Genomic DNA, 24,050 nt, shown 5'->3' with positions numbered 1-24,050 from the left:
GTTTACAAGTCCAGCGAGGCACAGGTAAGCCCTTACCTGTGCCTGTGCCGTGAGCCGGTCTGAAAACAAGTGGAGTCAGCGGGAGCAGGCAGTTCTGAGAAAAGCCACCGGGGGCCTTCATAGGGCTGTTCTCGGAACTGCCGGTGACCGCATTTGTTTTCAGACCGGTTTGTGGCACAGGTAAGGGCTTACCTGTGCCTCGCCGGACTTGTGAAAAAGCACTGCATATAAGAACTCTGCCATTATTATTCAGTTAGCCTTTCGTCTTGAACTTCAGCAGGCTTTAAAAATTCATAATGTTTTTCACAAATCACTGCTGAAAAGATGTCGAACCTGCTGAACCTTCCTCCTTACCTTCTGTTCCTGTCTTAGTGGACGGTAATCTTGAATTTCAGATTGTCAGGATAGTGAACTCACAAATTCTCCGTAGATCTCTTCAGCATCTCGTGCACTGGAAGGGTTACGGTCCAGAGGAAAGAATGTGGGTTCCAGCGACCGATGTTAATGCCAGTCGCCTTGTGAAGGCCTTTCACAGGGCGCTTCCTGATAAGGTTGGTCCTGGGTGTCCGGAGGTCCTCGTAGAGGAAGGAGAGTACTGTCACAGTCACTCCCATGACAGAGATTATAAGATCTGAGAGACTGGCAGCACGTGTGGTTATCTGACAGTCTCTCTGTATTCACCTTGCAGTATGGTTGTCAGTATTGACCACACCTCTTGTCAGGTGCAACTGGTGATCATTACTGTGGCTCTATTTAGTCCTGACTCACACTGCTTACCATGCGGTTGATATTTCCTGTTTGGAGTTGTTAGAGCTGCTGTGTTGTTCCTTTGGATCTCCTGCTCATCCATTTTTCTATTAGATAAGTGCAATTCACGTTGTATTTTGTTGTTCAACAGCGTGTGTCATTTTCTAGGCCTTACGGAGATGCCAGTTCATTCATCTGGGAAGGAACCATTAGTTTCATTCCCTGCCACAGCTCCTAGGGATTTCCAGGGTCTCCAGGGCCTAGGTTATGGTGTATGAGTTTCTCCACCTTCAGGGCCTACTCATACTGGCAGGAGTCAGGGCGAGGTCTAGGGATTTCTAGGAGGTTACCATTCCTCTTCCTTAGCCTTGAGGACTAGTCCCTGGTCTATTTCCTTCTGTGTGTATTCTGGTGTTTCTCCCTCCCTATTACACGTGATACAGGGTTTATTACAAGGAAATATTTATATGTCTTATTAGCCCTTGTGCAGTACAGTTATATGTTCTAAAGCATTTTTTGGCTTGTATTACTGGAAAAACATAAAAACATAGAATGTGTCGGCAGATAAGAACCATTTGGCCCATCTAGTCTGCCCAATATACTAAATACTATGGATAGCCCCTGGCCCTATCTTATATGAAGGATGGCCTTATGCCTATCCCATGCATGCTTAAACTCCTCCACTGTATTTGCAGCTACCACTTCTGCAGGAAGGCTATTCCATGCATCCACTACTCTCCCAGTAAAGTAATACTTCCTGATATTACTTTTAAACCTTTGCCCCTCTAATTTAAAACTATGTCCTCTTGTAGCAGTTTTTCTTCTTTTAAATATTCTCTCCTCTTTTACCTTGTTGATTCCCTTTATGTATTTAAAAATTTCTATCATATACCCTCTGTCTTGTGTTTCTTCCAAGCTATACATGTTAAGGTCCTTTAATCTTTCCTGGTAAGTTTTATCCTGCAATCCATGTACCAGTTTAGTAGCTCTTCTCTGAACTCTCTCCAAAGTATCAATATCCTTCTGGAGATATGGTCTCCAGTACTGAGCACAATACTCCAGATGAGGTCTCACTAGTGCTCTGTAGACTGGCATTAGCGCCTCCCTCTGTCTACTGGTAATGCCTCTCCCTATACACCCCAGCATTCTGCTAGCATCTCCTGCTGCTCTATGACATTGTCTGCGTACCTTTAAGTCTTCTGAAATAAAAATCCCTTTCCTCAGATACCGAGGTTAGGACTGTATCACTGATTTTATATTCTGCTCTTGGGTTTTTACGCCCCAGGTGCATTATCTTGCACTTATTAACATTCAATTTTAGTTGCCAGATTTTTGACCATTCCTCTAGTTTTCCTAAGTCCTTTCCCATTTGGTGTATCCCTCCAGGAAAATCAACCCTGTTACAAATCTTTGTGTCATCAGCAAAAAGACACACCTTACCATCGAGGCCTTCTGCAATTTTGCTGATAAAGATATTAAACAATATGGGTCCCAGAACAGATCCCTGAGGTACCCCACTGGTAACAAGACCCTGGTCTGAATATTCTTTATTGACTACAACCCTCTGCTGCCTGTCCCTCAGCCACTGCCTAATCCATTCAACAATATGGGAGTCCAAGCCCAAAGACTGCACTTTATTGATAAGCCTTTTATGTGGGACAGTATCAAAAGCCTCACTAAAGTCTAGATAAGCAATGTCTACTGCACCTCCTCCATCTATTATTTTAGTCACCCAATCAAAAAAAAATCAATAAGATTAGTTTGACATGATCTCCCTGAAGTAAACCCATGCTGTTTTTCATCTTTCAATCCATGGGATTTTAGATGTTCCACAATCCTCTCCTTAAGTATGGTTTACATTAATTTCCCCACTATTGATGCTAGGCTTACTGGCCTATAGTTGCCCGATTCCTCCCTACTACCTTTCTTGTAAATGGGCACAACATTTGCTAATTTCCAATCTTCTGGGATGACTCCTGTTGCCAGTGATTGGTTAAATAAATTTGTTAATGGTTTTGCTAGTTCACCGCTGAGCTCTTTTTAAAGCTTTGGGTGTATCCCATCAGGCCCCTGTGACTTATTTGTATTAATTTTAGACAGTTGACTTAGAACCTCTTCCTCAGTAAAGACACATGCATCAAACGATTCATTAGTCTTCCCTCCTAACTGAGGTCCTTCTCCTTAATTTTCCTTTGTAAAAACTGAACAGTAGTATTCATTGAGGCAGTCAGCTAGTTCTTTATCTTCTTCCATATACCTTCCTTCTTTTGTTTTTAATTTGGTAATTCCTTGTTTTAGTTTCCTTTTTTCATTTATGTATCTGAAGAATGCCTTATCGCCTTTTTCCCTGACTGAGCTAATTTCTCTTCTGCCTGTGCTTTAGAAGCTCTTATAACTTGTTTGGCCTCTCTCTCTGCCTAATCTTATAAATTTGCCTGTCATCCTCGTTTTTTTTTTTTTTGCTTTTACTGACAAGCCTAATACAATTTTATGTTGCCTTCAACAGTGCCACTTTTAAGTAGTCCCATTTCTCCTAGACTCCAATGAAACTGTTCCAGTCTGATAGGGACTCGTATACCACTAATATAATTTTAGAAAAGTCAGTTTTTCTAAAATCTAAAACTTTTGTTTTTGTGTGGTGTGACTCAGTCACTGTACTTATAGTAAACCACACTGACTGGTGATGAGGAGAGTTGCGTGGGAGCTGGTGATGATAGCGGTCAGGCTCCTGACCCAGAGACGGTTGATGAGGACATAAGTGACGTGCAGACACTACTTGATGATGATGATGTAGTTGATCGCACTTGGGAACCGGGTGACGAAGGGGCTTCATTATCATTGGGAGAAGAGGGTGGCAGCTTGCCCGTGAGCCAGCGGTGCAGCCAGCAAGTTGCTAGCTTGGCCGGGAGTCAACAGGGTGGCAGCAGTGGGAGGTCAGTAGCCAAACGGGCCTGGGGTAGACCAACCGCTTCGCGGGAGCCTACCTGCCCAGGAAATAGCGGTGCGGGGGCTCAAGGAGGCAGCGGCGGTAGCACTCAGTCAGTTCGTATTGTTGAGGGTAAAATCACCTACTTGGCGGTGTTGCAGTTATTTTATAAGCCGCCAGACGAGGTGAACGTCGCCGTATGTAGAATCTGTGGGCAGAGGTTGAAGCGTGGCAAGGGTGCCAATGTTGGCACTATGGCCCTGCGCCAACATATGCAGCGTCACCATAAAGTGGCCTGGGAGAACTGTGGCTCAGATGTGGTGGTCCAGCCTACCATAGCAACAGCTGTATCACCCAGTGGCACGCACCCAGTTTCTGGCATTCAAGGCCCCACCACCTTAGCCGAAGGAAGCTGTCTGTCCTTCCCATCATCTGCCGGTCCTAATGCTCATCCTGCTACTACTCCTCATCACGCATTCCATGAGCAATCGATCACCGAAGCGATTACCAAGAGACAGCAGTATGTGTGCACTCATCCAACGGTGCAGAAGCTGAATGTGCTCCTGTCCAAGTTGCTGGTGCTGCAGTCCCTCCCTTTTCAAGTGGTGGACTCTGCACCTTTCAGAGAACTGATAGCTTGTGCCGAGCCGAGGTGGAGAGTCACAAGCCATCATTTCTTTGCCAAAAAGGAAGTACCAGCCCTGCACACACATGTAGAACATAAGGTGGTCCAGTCCTTGAGCATGTCGGTGTCTGCCAAAGTAATAGGGCTAACGTCTGGAGCTGTAACTACGGTCAGGGACAGTACATGTCCTTTACGCTCACTGGGTGAATGTCGTTCCTGCACAGCCACACCAGCAAATTGGCCAGGTGAAGCCGCTTCCGCCTCCACGTTCTCACGCTGTTGGTCCTGCGACAATGTCCGCCTCTGTCTCCTTATCCTTCACCTTGTCCTCAGCCTCCACTGCAGCGACAATACAGTCCCTACAGCATACCACATGTGTGCACGCTGTTCTGCACCTGGATTGCCTGGGCGAATGTAGTCACATAGGAGTGGAACTGCCCCAAGTACTTCAGCAAGAAATCAAATGCTGGCTTTTAAAGCGACAACTGAAAAAAGGAACCGTGGTTACTGACAACGGGAAGAACATTATGTTGGCGCTGAGTCAAGGAAGGCTGAGCCATGCGCCCTGCATGGCACACGTCTTCAAACTTGTTGTCAAAAGGTTCCTGAAATCTTCAGCCCATTTGAAAGATATCCTAAAAATGGCCAGAAAAATGAGACACACAACAGATCCTGTCTTTGTAGCACCTGTAAGGCCTGTATGGTCCCATCAGAATTGGTTTATAATTTGGTAGCCAAAAGCAGGAGTGGGTACAAAACACAGAAGACATGCAAATATTCAATTCACGTGTCATCTCTGTTTTGGATCCACTCCTGTTTTTTTGGGCATTAGCAATTCTGTAGACATCTATATGGAATTAGCTGACAATGGTGTAAAAGGAGTGCGCTTCTTCTTGACGCTAACATCGAAGAGTAAGGCTGAAATAAGTACCCAAATAAGTGAAGTGTGCAGTGTTTCTAAGAGCGACACTGACTCACAGTATTTTACTACCACAGCAGACTCCATATGCGTGTTACTGCAAGACATAGTGTTCTATACCCCTCTAAAGGCTCTCGGCAGCCCGGAAATAGCAGTTTAACACAATTCGGCGCAAATATATTCGGAACAAAACAAATTTTTCCAAAAACAATTTGGTGAACTGGTTAATCGAATTCTTGAAAAATGCACTCATCTCTAATGATAAAACTTTATGACATTTGTTCAGAAAAATGTCTGTAGGATCTTAGTCTAACATTCTGTACACCTGTGGATCATACAATAACTTGAGTACTTCCCTCACATAGAACTCTCCAAAACAACAATGGAAGCACCTGGTCAGAATCCCTAAGTGTAATGTTATCATTATTTTTTTAATTCTAAGATCCTTTTCCATGAGGTTCTGGAAGTCATTATTTGCACAGCTGCGTCTGGGATAAAAATGTGGATTGGATATATGCACCCCTGGAATGAATGAGTCCACAACCCCATGGTCAACCTCTGAATCCCTATTTCTCTATATGGAGGACACCAAGTATGCATGAGGATTAGTATATGCCAGTCAACGATCCTCTGGGTTTCTGGGAACAATTTATAAAAATGAGCACGTTTTTCATCTGCTTCCATCAGATAGGCTTAGGAAAGCTAGTTTAAATATCTTTCCCAGAAATCCAGAGGAACGTTTCCTGGCCTAGAATAGTTTACATATGTTATATGCCTACTAACTGTTCTTCATAGTGAGAAGGAATCTTCTAAAGCATATATTTGGCCCAGAAACCCAGCATAGTATACTAGTCTCTATCTTTCTCTCTCATATTTAATATACATCTTATTCCTTCCCAAGGTTGAACATGATGAATGTGTTTTTTTCTCAACCATATTGCTCTTATATAGGGATGAGCGAATGGCTGATTTAAAAGTTAGCATTCAGATTACCACTGAAATGCATTATGGATCCCGTGACCATAGACCATAACACAATTGCGTTATGGTCCATGGTCACGGGATCAATAATGCAATTCAGCGGTAACCCAAACCTGAACTTCTAAGACATTGGGAAAATGCATCAAAACTGGTGCAGTCAGAATTTTGATTAGCTATCGATGGCAGCGAATCCGATTCCACCTGTCATTCTTCAGAGGCCTTTTGTAAAATAATATCATCAGTGTGATCGGTTGCTATGAATGACAAGTCTCCTTTTCCTAAGTTTTCATTCATGCATATCTCTAAATATTATTCAAATAGTATCCATTACCTGAGGATGTCCATATATTCCAAGGATCTCTGCTGCGGGAATAGTGGTGGATGAGTGGTGATCTCCAATGATACCAGCCAGCTGGCCATGGCCTGTACAAGAGTAATTAGGTATCAGCGTATCCGGGCCAGACAGAAGATGTAATACATGGTTTACAGCCAATCTCTGATCTAAGCATGAATCATATATGAGGTATCCCAGGGTAATATTGGGTAAAATGTCAGGATCCCGGTTAATATTATCAAGTGCAAAGAGAAAAATCAGGGAATGTATGAAACCCCTAATAACAGGCCTGAAAAAAAAGTTGAGAAACTGAAAGTAGACGGGAAGGTAAGAGACTCTTGTTGTTGTCATATTACCTTTACCTTCTACATTACCGTGAAAAAGTTATTACCTGATTCCTAATAGCTTTATGTTATGAAACATGTAAATGAAGCCCCTATCAAACCTCTCTGGACAGATATCCTCTCTCACAGATTATCAATCAGTTGTCAGTAGATATGAGCATATCGATTCTAAAAGATTCAGATTCATTACAAGTTTCACAAAAATTCTCTTTCCAAATAAATTCAAAGTTTTGAACATTTGCTTAGAACAAATTGTGAAAAATATGCTGCCGACAATTTTACATTTATAATCAGTGCGGTAGTGAGGGAACTAGGGCAGGAAAGAGGAAGATGAAAGACCACACAAACTCAGAATGGGCCCTGGCCAGCAGGTTTGCCCATAAAGCCTGGCAGTCAGCCTGACCGTCAATCAGGAAGGAGGACATTGGCTGGTCTACCAGACACTGTCCTGTTCTCACAACATGTACCCCCGGGGTCTATATGCAGCTCAGCAGGCAGATATCACCATTCTACTAGTTAATAAGATGAGACTTGTTTCTGTAGTCTGTGGTTTTATTAACCGGCAGTAGATAAGGTAAACTATAAGAAAATGAACATACAAGAACTGAATATACAGCACAATGTACACAAAACCTATACAAAAACATGAATTAATCCCTTGCCGACGATGCTTTAGTAAGAGACACACAATGTGCAGCTGCTCCTTCCATGAGGTGAAGGGAAAAGGAAGAAGGTGCCTGTCTCTTTCCCAGAAAGCACTGTGAGCAGGAAGTCAGGTGACCTAATGAATATGCATAGTTTAACAAGGCAGAAGATGCACTTACAGCTAAAGGTCACTAGATGGCGCTGAACACACATTAACAACCTATGCAATAGTCAGTGAAGAGAAGACAGTACAGACACTGTGAAGCAGATATCCATTCTGAGCTCAGCCACTGATGTGATAGGACGTGTCTGTCAAATTAGGGAACATCCTACTGAATCTCTCGCCATTCCAACATTGCTGGAAGCTAAAGCATCGCTGTCTGACCCCATTAACTATAATTAAGAAATCAAGAATTAGTTGGACAAAAACTGCTGTGGACGGTGATTAGTAAATCAGGCTGGGCAGCAATGCCTTAGGGAAAAGCCTGCAGAGAGATCCAGCACGAAACTAGCCTTAGATAGGTTGAACTCCTAAGTAGAAAGTCAGGTATTATCATTAGAGAGATCCCGAACTATTCGCCGGCGAACACTTCCCGGCAAACAACGCTTGTTCGCGTTCGCAGCGACGGACGAACATATGCGATGTTCGGTCCGCCCCCTATTTGTCATCATTGAGAAAACTTTGACCCTGTACCTCACAGTTAGCAGACACATTCCAGCCAATCAGCAGCAGACCCTCCCTCCCAGACCCTCCCACCTCCTATCAAAAAACAAGGACAGCATCCATTTTAGATTCATTCGGAAGCTGCATTCTTAGTGAGAGGAGGGACAGTGTAGCTGCTGCTGATCTAATAGCGAAATTGATAGCTAGGCCAGTGTATTCAGTGTCCACTCCAGTCCTGAAGGACTCATCTGATCTCTGCTGTAAGGACAGCACCCCAAAAATCCCTTTTTAGGGCTAGTACATCAGTCTGCTTTTTTTTTTTTCTCTGTAATCTAATTGCATTTTACTGCCAGCGTGTGTGTCAGGCTCACAGCGTGTACTGTGCCCACTACTGCCACTGCCCAGTGCCACCACTCATATCTGGTGTCACAGTAGCTTGCATAAAAAAAAAATAACACTTTTTTTTACTGTAATATAATTGCAGTTGCCTGCAAGCGTGTGTGTCAGGCCTACAGCGTGTACTGTGCCCACTACTGCCAGTCATCTGGTGTCACAGTAGCTTGCACGCATAGTACAAATAATCTGGAAAAAAATGACAGGCAGAGGCAGGCCACCCCGCAGGGGCCGTCGTGGTCGTGGTGCTGTGATTTCCTTTGGCACTAGAATAATGCCCAGTGTTCAGAGGCCACGTACCCTGAACTCGAAAGGTTCTGAGGACATAGTTGACTGGCTAACACAGGACACCTAATCTTCTACAGCTTCCGCTCGGAACCTTGACGCACCATCCTCCTCCAGCTCAGCTTCGGGCACCTCTCAAGTTACCACTCGCCCGCCTCCCGCAACCACCAACACTAGCACCACAGCCGCTTCACTTGATCTGTCAGAGGAGTTATTTACACATCAGTTGGAAGAAATGAGTGATGGGCAACCATTATTGCCAGGGGATGTAGATAACAGGGATATGGCTCAGTCAGGCAGCATTACACACATGGACGTACAGTGTGATGATGATGATGTTGTACCCGCTGCTGCTTCCTTTGCTGAGTTGTCAGATACAAGTGAAGCGGTTGATGATGACGATGTGTCCGGGGATGTCACGTGGGTGCCCGCTCAAAGAGAAGAAGAACAGGGGGAAAGTTCAGATGGGGAGACAGAGAGAAGGAGGAGACGAGTTGGAAGCAGGGGGAGGTCGTCCCAAGGAGCTAGTGGCACAGTCAGACAGCATGTATCGGCACCCGGGGTCAGCCAGACAGCACGCCAATCAACGCATGCTGTTGCCACCACCAGAATGCCGTCATTGTGTCTGCCTCTGATAACAGCGATGCCATTTGCAACCTGTGCCAAAAGAAACAGTCGTGGGAAGTCCAACACCCACCTAGGTACAACTGCTTTGCGAAGGCACATGATCTCACATCACAAACGCCTATGGGATCAACACATGATGACGAGTACAAGCAGCACACAAACTCAAATCCACCATCCTCCTCCTGATCCAGCATCTTCAGCCACGTCAACCACTGCTGTCCTCCTTGCCCCCTCGCAACCATCCGCCACTCCGCCTCTCACCTTGAGCAGTTCTTGCTCATCTGCCCACAGTCAGGTGTCTGTCAAGGAAATGTTTGAGCGTAAGAAGCCAATGTCACAGAGTCACCCCCTTGCCCGGCGTATGACAGCTGGCTTGTCGGTACTCCTAGCCCACCAGCTTTTACCATACAAGCTAGTGGAGTCTGAGGCCTTCAATAAAATTTTAGCTATTGGGACACCACAGTGGAAGGTACCCGGCCAAAATTTCTTTTCACAAAAGGCAATCCCCAACCTGTACTCTATTGTGGAAAAGGAAGTCATGGCATGTCTGGCACACAGTGTTGGGGCAAGGGTCCATATGACCACTGATACCTGGTCTGCAAAGCACGATCAGGGCAGGTATATCACGTACACTGCGCATTGGGTAGACCTGCTGACGGCTGCCAAGCATGGAATGCGTGGCTCTGCAGCGGAGTTGGTGACACCGCCACGACTTGCATACAGGTCTGCTGCCACCTCCTCTACTCCTCCTACTCCATCCTCTTCGCTAACCTTTTAGGCAGAGTCCTCTTCTGCTGCTGCATCTTGCTTCACATCAACTGCACCCCCCAGCTCCCCAGGGGCTATTCCACATCCCGGATACGACAGTTTCATGCCATCTTGGGGTTGACTTGCCTGAAAGCAGAGAGTCACACCGGACAAGCACTCCTGTCCGCCCTGAACGCACAGGTGGATCAGTGGCTGAATCCGCACCAACTGGAGATCGGCAAAGTGGTGTGTGACAACGGAAGCAATTTGTTAGAGGCATTGAATTTGGGAAAGTTGACACATGTGCCGTGCATGGCACATGTGTGTAATCTGATCGTACAGCGCTTTGTGCATAAGTACCCAGGCTTGAAGGACGTCCTGAAGCAGGCCAGGAAGGTGTGTGGCCATTTCAGGTGTTCCTACACAGCCATGGTGCACTTTTCAGATATTCAGAGGCAAAACAACATGCCAATGAGGCGTTTGATTTGCGATTGCCCGACATGTTGGAATTCAACGCTTCTAATGTTCGACCGCCTGCTCCAACAAGAAAAAGCCGTCAACGAGTATTTGTATGACCGGGGTGCTAGGACAGCCTCTGCGGAGCTGGGTATTTTTTTGCCACGTTACTGGATGCTCATGCGCAATGCCTGTAGGCTCATGCGTCCTTTTGAGGAGGTGACAAACCTAGTCAGTCGCACCGAAGGCGCCATCAGCGACATCATCCCATTTGTTTTCTTCCTGGAGTGTGCCCTGCGAAGAATGCTGGATCAGGCCATAGATGAGCGTGAAGAGGAAGAGGAAGAGTTGTGGTCACCATCACCACCAGAAACAGCCTTGTCATCATCGCTTGATGGACCTGTGGCAACGCTGGAAGAGGAGTCAGAGGAGGAATGTGGCTTTGAGGAGGAGGAGGAAGACCAACCACAGCAGGCATCCCAGGGTGCTCGTTGTCACCTATCTGGTACCCGTGGTGTTGTAAGTGGCTGGGGGGAAGAACAGACCTTCAGTGAGATCAGTGAGATCGAGGAGCGGGACATGAGTAGCTAGGCATCAGAGATTGTGAAAATGGGGTCTTTTATGCTGTCGTGCCTGTTGAGGGACCCTCGTATAAAAAGGCTGAAGGAGAACGACCTGTACTGGGTGGCCACGCTACTAGACCCCCGGTATAAGCAGAAAGTGCCTGAAATGTTACCGAATTGCCGGAAGTCGGAAAGGATGCAGCAGTTCCAAAACAAGTTAAAAAGTATGCTTTACACAGCGTATAAGGGTGATGTCACAGCACAACGGGAATCTAACAGGGGAAGATGTGAAAGTAATACTCCTCCTACCACGACCACGCCAGCAAAGACAGGACGCTTTACAGACGTGTTGTTGATGGAGGACATGCAGAGCTTTTTAAGTCCTACGCATCACCACAGCCCTTCGGGGTCCACCTTCAGAGAACGACTCGACCGACAGGTAGCAGACTACCTCGCCTTAACTGCAGATATCGACACTCTGAGAAGCGATGAACCCCTTGACTACTGGGTGTGCAGGCTTGACCTGAGGCCTAAGCTATTCCAATTTGCGATAGAACATCTGGCCTGCCCCGCTTCAAGTGTCCTGTCAGAAAGGACCTTCAGTGCAGCAGGAAGTATTGTCACTGAGAAGAGAAGTCGCCTAGGTCAAAAAAGTCTAGATTACCTCACCTTTATTAAGATGAATGAGGCATGGATCCTGAAGGGACTGACAGTGGGCGATACATTTGATTAAAAAAGGCCTGATGAGATGAGCTGCCTTGGGCTAAAAATGGTCCACACGCTGCTGTATTTTATCTCTGCATGCCGGATGACTTGTGTGACTTCTCTGCCACCAACTAGGGTTCAAGCCACAATGTTTTAGTGCACTTTCTGCCTGAAAAACATTTTTTTAGGCAACAATACCTAATTTTTCAGGAATGTGTACATGCCAAATTTTTCTGGCCTCTGATACTGCATTGTGGCTGCAAAAACAAAACAAAAAACAGGCACATACATGTGTCAATTGTCCTTTGTGATCGTTACCTTGTTGTGGTGAAGGGGCTTGCGTATCACAATGAAGTGATCACCTCTATGAGTGTGTTGGCAATGGCAATGTTGGCACATCCCAGATGATAAGGTTGTTGCTTCTTTGTTAACAGACCAAAATCGATCGGCTGGATAATTTTTCATAGAAAAAACATTAATTTTCTTTGTGATCATCTAAGGTGATCATTAAAGCCTACTAGGCCAACAATGGGCCCACACTGCAGAATCATTGTTTTCTGGGTCACTTAACTGTCACTGAACTACCTCAGCACGACCATAGGCTTTGAAAAACTGCCATCGCCTGCAATCTCCCAAACGTGCGCACGAGCACAGTCATCACTACACCAAGATTGACGCAGAGAGGAATAAAATTTATGTCATGAGTGTGTCAACTATTGACAACTCTTTGCGGTTGTCTAAACTCTATTCCATAAACATCCCCTGATAGGGGATGTAACAGGGATTAAACTGATAGGAATAGTACTACTTAACATACCACTCATATCTGGTAGCACAGTACATTGAAAGGTGTACGCGCAGTGCCCCAAATTGGAAGTAAGAGGACCGACCAAGCATCTTTTATCATCTTCCGGTTCCTAAAATCTATTCCATACACCGGCCCCTGATAGGGGACGTAACAGGGATTAAACTGATAGGAATAGTATTACTTAACATACCACTCATTTTGGGATTGCACATTACATTGCACGGCGCACGCGCAGTACCCCAAATTGGAAGTAAGAGGACTGACCAAGCATCTTTTTCCATCTCCCGGTGTCACAAGTTGGAGGTCCCGGAGAGACCTCCGCGTCGTCAAGCAATAAACAAACGGAACTCAGGTACAGACACACAAGAGTTTATTGTACAAACAGAATCCAAGGAGGGAAACACAGGGAAATTAAATGCTCTATGTACCGTCCGCACAGTGGGAGGAAAACCCCCACTGCGCCACTGTCTAGTAATACTCCAGAGGGGCGTGACTAAGCAACTCCTGTTATTCACTAGGGCCCCAGATGGTAGGGTTAGGCTTTGCCGCAGGGAGTTGCCAGGGTCCACTCTGGAGCGTGAACTTGACAGTGACAACAGGAGCAAACTGACAACAGGTACCAGAAGGTACCGACGGTACATAGGCAAACATAACAAACAGGCAAATACAATCAGGCAACTAAAAACACAAGCAGGAGTTCATAGCAAGGAAACAGGAGTGACAATGAGCAGAGAAGGACTAGCTCCACCAGTGGTGTACTGTGTGGCCTTGCTCATAGCACTCTGCAGCAAGGCGCGCTGCAGCAAGGGCTTGCTGAACAGAGACATAGATACACACAAGGTAACTAAAACATAACTGGCAGAACAATTAACAGAAACACAGGAAAGAGGATGGGAATAAACAAGTAGGAAACCCACAGAGCACAGACAGACAGACACAAATCCCAAGGGTCAGCAGCATGGGAGAGTGAGTACAAACTAGGAGCAGGACAAGACAACACACCAGGAGAGCTGACACAGAACTGAGGAAACCTCAGCCTTATATACAGGTTCCATGAGTGCAGCAGAGAGGCCAAACCCATGGAGCAGACAGAGAGGATTAACTCCTAATAGGAACACAGGGGAGTTAACCCATACAGAACCACAAATAACACACAGAAACGAAACTTCAGCGAGGAGCGCCGAACAAGCAAGGACAGAAGGTCACAGCCAGAGATAGTGGCTGTTACACCCGGTTCCTAAAATCTATTCCATACACCGGCACCTGATAGGGGCCAAAACAGAGATTAAACTGGTAAGAACAGATTTTATTTAATAAAAAAAAAAAAAGAGGACAGTCTCTGCGGAGCTGGATATTTTTGGGCCGTGTTACTGAACGCTTATGCACAATGGCTGTAGGCTCATGCGTCCTTTTGCGGAAGTGACAAACCTGGTCAGTCAAACCCAAGGCAACATCATCGACCTCATCCCATATGCGTTTTTTCTGGATCATGTCCTGTGAAGAGTGCTGGATCAGGCCATAGATGAGCACGAAGAGGAAGAGTTGTGGTCACCATCACAACCAGAAGCAGCATTGTCGTTATCAATTGCTGGACCTGCGGCAACGCAGAGAGAGGAGTCTGAAGAAGAGGAGTCAGAGGAGGAAGGTGGCTTTGAGGAGGTGGAAGACCAACCACAGCAGGCGCCCCAGGGGGCTTGTTGTCACCTTTCGGGGACCCTTGGTGTTGTACGTGGCTGGGTGGAGGAAGAGACCTTCAATGACGTCAGTGAGGACAATGAACAGGACATGGCTAGCTTGGTATCCAACCTTGTGCAAATGGGGAGTTTGCGGTTGTTTGCGGTGCGTTAAACGGGGAGTTTGGTCTCTCATAGTTTGGTCTGTCACTGTGAAGCGGGCGTAACCCTTACACTACCTGATTGATACAACATCATACCTGATGTTTTAAAGCATGTTATTCCAAACAATTTAGAATTGTTAGGTGATTTCTGCCCTTTATGGATTAAAACCCGACTCTGCGTCAACTACGTAATTTTCCAAGGGAGCTTTGCCATGGATCCCCCTCCGGCATGCCACAGTCCAGGTGTTAGTCCCCTTGAAACAACTTTTCATCCACTATTGTGGCCAGAAAGAGTCCCTGTGGGTTTTAAAATTTGCCTGCCTATTGAAGTCTTTGGCGGTACGCCCAGTTCGCCCATTCGCGGAAACTCGCATTCGCCGTTCGTGAACGGAAAATTTTATGTTTGCGACATCTCTAATTATCATTAGGGATGGAATAGGGTGAGTTAGTATTGTGTGTTTGTTAAAGGACTGTCCAGTAGAATTAGCAAGCCACAGTTCTTTTTTAGAGATGGACTTGCAGTTCGCTCGGCGGTCGTTTCGCTGTAAACTTTGCGCGTTCGAGATTCACCGAACATATGGCGATGTCCGCTGGCGCCATATTCTTTTGCATTGAGCCGAACTTTGACCCATGACACATGCAGTGACCCGGGATGGGTTCGCTAATACCACTTTAATGCAGTGGCAGGGTGGATAATATTGTGTATTTGTCATGATGCTAATTGCAGCGTGCGCAGGGTATTACCCCAGGGCCCTTCCAAGGTGTTATAATGCATATCCCAGATTAGGAATGCCAGAGTGGTGTAATGACCTATAATGTCTCTATATTGTTGTGGTAGTTGTGTCATGGTGTCTACTACCTGGGTACGCTGGACTCCTGGCTCCTAGCTCACTTTCAATAAATTTGAGTGTAGTGATAGTAGGAGTAATAGAGGAATATTGCAAAGTAAATGATGTCCAGACCTTTAGATGAAGTTTAAACGTTGCTTTACTTGAAATAACTTGCATCCAAACGGTATACAGCTTTGGTCACTTGGTCCCAGCAGGTTTAAGCAATATTTGGCAGGAGTGAGAACTTCTGCTTTAAATGTGAAGCTTGCAGGATAAACGTCTGCTCTGTAACTGTGGCAGAGAAAGTTGGCTTCTCCTAGGAACTGGACTTCTCTCACAGATTCTCAGGGGATACTTTCTTCCTGGAACTCTGAAGGTTGTCTGTAGTTTCTGCTTTCTTCATCCAGCAGAGCTGAAGGTGCTCAGACTGGGTACATGGACACGTCTCTTGCAGAGACAGACACACCCTTACTTTCTTCCCTAAGGTGGGAGTACTACTCCAACACACCTTTTCCCAACAGGTGGTAGGCTAGAATTTGCCCTATCTGTTTTTTCCCGCCCTTGCTGCAGGATGTCTGCACAGCCCACTTTCTCCACAGAGTGGGAGCTAAGCTGGAATAACCAATTCCAGTTTAGATACACTGAACATTAAGCTGTCACTGCCAATGAATTGCTGCCACCTGTTGGTATACCAGTATAATTACATGAACAATTACATTTAACAGAATTGTATACACATTTGTGGAGGACACAATGCAAAATCACATCAGATGACAATATAAAGGCGCTTAGAAGATAGTAGCTGGGTAGAGACATGTAGTAACACAACTCTGGGGTGTTACATTCCCCCTTACTTTGAGTCAAGCCATCCTCGTATTGTGATTAGGATAAGAGGAATATGCTCTGGGGTACCCAATTACATACAAAGTGCTACATGAAATACATATAAAGACAAACAAAGTCAAACATAGCAGCTACCCTAAAGTTCCTGCCCGAATGAGTAGGGTGTCTTTTCTTTTCTTTTCAATTTTCTTTTTATGGATTTTGTAAAAAGTAAGTGGTACAACAATGGAAGTACATTGTATATATATATATATATAATAATGAATAATATCCAGTATTCGACAGATGCTATGACAATGCACAGCATAAAGACAAATAGTACAACAAGTCAATTCTAACTTAAGACTGAAGGGGAATATTAAGACGCTATGGGGGGAGGGGAGGGAGAACATATATATGTTCTAATGAAGAATATTCTTTGTACCTTAAATATAGGAAAAAATGGGGACTAGGGGAGTGATGGGGGGGGGGGATCGGAATGGTAGGACCTCCAGTATATGGGGGGGGCTATGATCGCCCAGGGTGTTGATTAGGTTCGGTCAGTTAGTAGTTGTATGGCAGGGGTTGAAGCGCAGTATTTAACCCATCCATCCCATATCTTGAGAAATCTATCATGGGTTCTTAATTCCCATGCTGAAAGTTCTTCCATATGGAAACTGTGGTTAACTTTGTGTAACCACTGTGGGAGGGTGGGAGAGCTCGGTTGATTCCAGTGCTGAGGAATTAATAGTTTTGCCGTCGCGGTAAGATGTTGGAAAAGTAGTCTTTTTCTCTAATGGCACACTTTCCAGGCGTATGTTGAGTAATATAGAGGCCAGTGTTGGGTCCTGTGTCAAGGTTCATATCTCTTTGATTGTGTTGAGTACATCATTCCAGAATGATTTAATCACCGGGCAATCCCACCACATGTGAATATATGTGCCTCTTGAACTTTTACACTTCCAGCAAGTGTCCAAGTTTAGACAGGTCATCTGCTTAAGTCTCACAGGTGTACGATGCCATCTAGTAACTATCTTATATGAGTTTTCTTGAAACCGGGTACATCTAGAAATACCATGAGATTTAAGATATATTTGTTTGATCTCTGTAGTGGACCAGGTAGTGTCTAGGTCTTTTTCCCAATCCCCCAGATATCCTCCAGTGTGTGGATGTTTAATTTGTTGAATAATGTTATAAATCTGCGACAGCAAATGTTTGGGAGGGTTAGAGGAGGCCGCCAATTTTTCAAATTGTGTAAGTTCCCTAGAGCTTGTAACTTGGGTGAGATACGGTTTTATTAGCGAGCCGACATGTGCTTTATGTAGTGTGTGGATTGGGATGTATTTCAGTGGATCATCAATTTGTTCTGGATTAAGAAAGGTATGTAGCATGATAGAGCTAACTTCTGTAAACTTGAGACCTGTATCTTTATATTTTCCCTGATACAATTATGGAATGTCTGCAATCGTCATTAAGGGGGATACTGTGGGGCTTAGAAAGTTCACATACTGGTACCATATTGATAAGGTTGATTGAGTAATGACATTTAGCATGAGTTGGGAAGTAGGTTTAGCTTTTTTTTGCCAAAGCAGTGCTCTAAGAGGGGTTGTAGCTAGTGAATTCTCTAGAGAGAGCCAGAGTTTATTTCTGTCTGCTCTCAGCCAGTGTACTATTCTGGAGATTTGGGTAGCTTCATAGTACAATCTCCAATCGGGGATCAACATGCCTCCCCTTGATTTATGCTGGGTTAACAGGTTTCGATTTAATGAAGGTTTTTTACCGTTCCATAAGTAGTTGTTGACCATTTTGCATATATTGTTGAAAAGAGTTGCTGGGAGTGGTATCGGGAGGGTCTGAAACAGGTATATCAGTTTAGGGAGCAGTATTGCTTTTATTAGGTTTTTACATCCCATCCAGGATAGGAATTGAGCGAATAAAGTTTGCTCCACTTGGAGCTAATTTTTATACCTAGATATGTAATATATGATTTTGGCCAATGAAAAGGGTGTTGGGAGCACAGAGTTTCTACTTCTTCTTTACTAATATTGAGGCCTAGTGCTTCTGATTTGGAGGCGTTTATTTTAAAGTTTGATATCACGCCATATTCCTGTAAGATACAATGCAGCGCTGGTAAGGCGGAGGAATGGTTCGACAGTGTCAGTAAGATATCATCGGCATATGCGGCTGAGGTATGTACATTTTTGCCATCTTTAAACCCTTTTATGTCTGGGTGGAGTCTAATAGAGGCTAACAGTAGTTCTAGGGAGAGAACAAAAAGGATTGGTGATAAGGGGCAACCCTGTCGTGTCCCATTATGTATATTAAAGGGTGCTGAGAGAGCTTGGTTTATACATAGTCTCACTTAAGGGGTATCATACATCAAGAATATGGCATTGACAAATTATTGTGGGAGACCGAAGTGTATAAGTACCTGTCTCATGTAGGTCCAGTCCAGTCCACCCTGTCGAAGGCTTTCTCCACGTCTGTTCCTAGTAGGACCAGGGGAATCTTCTTCTGACTAGCTATTTGCATAATGGAGAGAATTCTCAGTGTGTTGTCTTTCCCCTCCCTTCCGGACCCAAACCCCATCTGCTCTGTAGAAATCAATGAATGAATCAACGATTTAAGCCTATTGGTGAGCAAGCTTGCGTAAAGTTTCAGGTCTGTATTGAAGAGAGAAATGGGCCTGTAACTTCCACACTGGGTGGCATCTTTCCCTTCTTTGTGGATTAAGGTAATATAGGCTTCAAGGGCCTGTCTCGGTAAGCTAGAGCCTGAGAGGTAAGCATTGAATGTGTCCGTCAGGTGAGGGAGAAGGACATCCGAGAAGGAATTGTAATAAGAGCAGGGGAGACCATCTGGACCCGGTGCTTTCTGTTTAGGGCACCTTCGCAGGGTGGACCGGACCTCTCCCTGTGAGAAGGGTTTCAACAGATTTATGTGTGCGCTAGGGTCGAGTTTGGGAAGGGAAGCATGGGGTAGAAATTTAGATATTGCTGCTAGAGTATCCTGTGAGTTTACCTGTTGCTCTGAGGTGCGCAATTGATATAATGAGGTGTAGAAGTTAATAAATTATTTTTCAATCTTCCCGGGGTCAGTAGTAGTATTTCCCTTAATGTCCTTAATTTCCTTTATAAAAGTGTGAGACTTCCTTTTCTTAATAAGGGACATCATTAGAGGCTTTATCTCCATGGGCATAGAAAGAATGTTTGACAGACATGTAGAGTTTAGCTGAGTTTTTGTTCAATAGGTCTCTGAGCTGTAGGCAGGTTTCTGTAAGTTTTTGAAGGATTGACGCTATAAGGGATTGTTTTTACAGTTTTTCAAGGTGGGAGATCTCTGTCTGTAGGGATCAGATCTCTGTTTTTTGCAATATGTGCCAATGGAGATAAATTTTCCCCTAATGGTTGCCTTGTGTGCCTCCCACACTACCGCATGGAGACCTCAGTATTATTATTCAGTTTAAAGTACGTGTTGAGACGTTCTGAAATTCTTTTATGAACCTTTGTAGTAGTGAGGAGAGTTTCATTAAGTCTCCATGGCGGTCATGCGCTGGGGCGATCGGACATTAGTATGTGTATTCCTAACAGAGAGTGATCTGAATGTACTCCAGAACCTATTGTAGAAGACTGTATTTTAGTGAGAGATGACTGCTGAAGGAAAAAGTAATCAATTCTGTGGTAAGAATTGTGTGGTGGTGAGTACAGAGTGTAATCCTTCACTGAAGGGTGGCAAAAGCGCCACGCATCAGTCAAGGATAGTATTTGCAATGATTTCTTAATATGTCTTAATGGCTTGTATGAAAGGGTGGATCGACCGGAAGATGTGTCGAGGAGCGGATCAAGGGCAACGTTGAGATCACCACCTACCACTAGATCTCCCTTTGTCATACTATGTATCAATGTCATGGTGTCCCTAATCCATTGGGGTTGCAGTATGTTGGGAGCATAGAGGTTCGCTAATGTGACCTGTTTACCATTTAGCAACCCAATTAGAATAAGCAGTCTGCCCTCTTTATCTTTGTATGAGCTCTTAAGTTCGAATGTGATGTGTTTGTAGAAGGCTATTGCCACTCCTCTGGAGTTCTTTGCGGGGGTATGCAAGTGGTACCAATGGTTATAAAAATGTTCTTGGAATGAGTGGGTCTTTTCTGTGAGATCGTGACTTGAGAGGAGGCGGGGAGGTATCAAGTAAAAGGAACTTGTCTGTGAGAACAATAGATGGAACATCCAAAATGGAGTAAACTTATAAGAATACAGTAGAAAACGGAGTAAATCTAACATATGTGTGGATATAGTCAAGCTACAGCCATGAGGGCCATATTCATTTTAACTAGGGATGAGCGAACCCGAACTGTATAGTTCAGGTTTGTACCGAATTTTGGGGTGGCCGTGACACGGACCCGAACCCGGACATTTTCGCAAAAGTCCGGGTTCGGGTTTGGTATTCGTCGCTTTCTTGGCGCTTTTTGAAAGGCTGAAAAGCAGCCGATCAACAAGCGTCATACTACTTGCCCCAAGAGGCCGTCACAGCCATGCCTACTATTGGCATGGCTGTGATTGGCCAGAGCACCATGTGACCCAGCCTCTATTTAAGCTGGAGTCACGTAGCGCCGCCCGTCACTCTGCTCTGATCAGCATAGGGAGAGGTTGCAGCTGCGACGTTAGGGCGAGATTAGGCAGATTAACTCCTCCAAAGGACTTCATTCAGAGATCGATCTGCAGCTGTGGATGATTGAACTGCTGCTATTGAATTGCTCACTGTTTTTAGGCTGCCCAGAGCATTTTTCAGTCACTTTTTTCTGGGGTGATCGGCGGCCATTTTGAGTCTTGTGGTGCGCCAGCACAAGCTGCCACCAAGTGCATTTAACCCTCAATAGTGTGGTTGTTTTTTGGCTAAATCCTATATCAGGGTCAAGCTGTCACACCAAGTGCATTTAACCATCAATAGTCTGGTTATTTTTTGGCCATATACTACATCAGGGGCAAGCTGAGCCTGTCACCAACTGCATTTAACCCTCAGTAGTGTGGTTGGTCAAGCTGTCACACCAAGTGCATTTAACCATCAATAGTGTGGTTATTTTTTGGCCATATCCCAGTCTAATTCTGTCAGTAAACCTATACCTGTCACCCAGCACCTAAATAATAGGCCTCAAATTTATATCCAGCTAAATCTGTGGTTATTGCTGTGGCTGGGCAAGTTATTTAGTGTCCGTCAAAGCACAGTTTTTGTTCTGGGTTGAAATACAATTCCCAACTTAGCAATTTCCTAATTTAGTGGTTTCTGCTGTATCAGAGCTATTTTAAATCTATCCCTAAAAGGGTATATAAGATTCAAGGTGCAGATAGGGTCATTCAGAATAACTTCACACACACGCTACCGTGCATATCCCAGTCTAATTCTGTCAGTAAACGTATTCCTGTCACCCAGCGCCTAAATACTAGGCCTCAAATAAATATCCTGCTAAATCTGTGGTTACTGCTGTGCCTGTATTAGTGTAATACGGTACCTAAATAGATAGCCAGATAGTGTTAGGTGTCTGTAAAAAAAGGCCTGAATTTGAATTCAATACATTGGGCCAAATAATATTTTTCTTATTGTGGTGAACGGTAACAATAAGGAAAACATTTAGTAAGGGACGCGGACGCGGACATGGTCGTGGTGGTGTTAGTGGACCCTCTGGTGCTGGGAGAGGACGTGGCCGTTCTGCCACAGCCACACGTCCTAGTGTACCAACTACCTCAGGTCCCAGTAGCCGCCATAATTTACAGCGATATTTGGTGGGGCCCAATGCCGTTCTAAGGATGGTAAGGCCTGAGCAGGTACAGGCATTAGTCAATTGGGTGGCCGACAGTGGATCCAGCACGTTCACATTATCTCCCACCCAGTCTTCTGCAGAAAGCGCACAGATGGCGCCTGAAAACCAAGCCCATCAGTCTGTCACATCACCCCCATGCATATCAGGGAAACTGTCTGAGCCTCAAGTTATGCAGCAGTCTCTTATGCTGTTTGAAGACTCCGCTGGCAGGGTTTCCCAAGGGCATCCACCTAGCCCTTCCCCAGCAGTGGAAGACATAGAATGCACTGACGCACAACCACTTATGTTTCCTGATGATGAGGACATGGGAATACCACCTCAGCACGTCTCTGATGATAACGAAACACAGGTGCCAACTGCTGCTTCTTTCTGCAGTGTGCAGCCTTAACAGGAGGTCAAAGAGGAAGACTGGGTGGAAGACGATGCAGGGGGACGATGAGATCCTAGACCCCACATGGAATGAAGGTCGTGCCACTGACTTTCACAGTTCGGAGGAAGAGGCAGTGGTGAGACCGAGCCAACAGCGTAGCAAAAGAGGGAGCAGTGGGCAAAAGCAGAACACCCGCCGCCAAGAGACTCTGCCTGCTACTGACTGCCGCCATCTGTGACCGAGCACCCCAAAGGCAGCTTCAAGGAGTTCCCTGGCATGGCACTTCTTCAAACAATGTGCTGACGACAAGATCCGAGTGGTTTGCACGCTGTGCCATCAGAGCCTGAAGCGAGGCATTAACGTTCTGAACCTGAGCACAACCTGCATGACCAGGCACCTGCATGCAAAGCATGAACTGCAGTGGAGTAAACACCTTAAAAACAAGGAAGTCACTCAGGCTCCCCCTGCTACCTCTTCTGCTGCTGCCGCCTCGGCCTCTTCTGCTGCTGCCGCCTCGACCTCTTCCTCCGCCTCTGGAGGAACGTTGGCACCTGCCGCCCAGCAAACAGGGGATGTACCACCAACACCACCACCTCCGTCACCAAGCATCTCAACCATGTCACACGGCAGCGTTCAGCTCTCCATCTCACAAACATTTGAGAGAAAGCGTAAATACCCTCCTAGCCACCCTCGATCCCTGGCCCTGAATGCCAGCATTTCTAAACTACTGGCCTATGAAATGCTGTCATTTAGACTGGTGGACACAGACAGCTTCAAACAGCTCATGTCGCTTGCTGTGCCACAGTATGTTGTTCCCAGTCGGCACTACTTCTCCAAGAGAGCCGTGCCTTCCCTGCAGAACCAAGTATCCGATAAAATCAAGTGTGCACTGTGCAACGCCATCTGTGGCAAGGTCCACCTAACCACAGATACGTGGACAAGTAAGCACGGCCATCGACGCTATATATCCCTAACTGCACACTGGGTAAATGTAGTGGCAGCTGGGCCCCAGGCGGAGAGCTGTTAGCGCACGTCCTTCCGCTGCCAAGGATCGCAGGGCAAGATTCTTTGCCTCCTGTTGCCACCTCCTCCTACTCAGCTTCCTCCTCCTCTTCGTCCACCTGCTCATCTAGTCAGCCACACACCTTCACCACCAACTTCAGCACAGCCCGGGGTAAACGTCAGCAGGCCATTCTGAAACTCATATGTTTGGGGGACAGGCCCCACACCGCACAGGAGTTGTGGCGGGGTATAGAACAACAGACCGACGAGTGGTTGCTGCCGGTGAGCCTCAAGCCCGGCCTGGTGCTGTGCGATAATGGGCGAAATCTCGTTGCAGCTCTGGGACTAGCCGGTTTGACGCACATCCCTTGCTTGGCGCATGTGCTGAATTTGTTGGTGCAGAAGTACATTCACAACTACCCCGACATGTCAGAGCTGCTGCATAAAGTGCGGGCCGTCTGTTCGCGCTTCCAGCGTTCACATCCTGCCGCTGCTCGCCTGTCTGCGCTACAGCGTAACTTCGGCCTTCCCGATCACCGCCTCATATGTGACGTGCCCACCAGGTGGAACCCAACCTTGCACATGCTGGACAGACTGTGGAC

This window comes from Bufo gargarizans, chromosome 1 (assembly GCF_014858855.1).
Source record: "Bufo gargarizans isolate SCDJY-AF-19 chromosome 1, ASM1485885v1, whole genome shotgun sequence".
NCBI lineage: Eukaryota > Metazoa > Chordata > Amphibia > Anura > Bufonidae > Bufo > Bufo gargarizans.
This window is presented reverse-complemented; position numbering follows the sequence as displayed.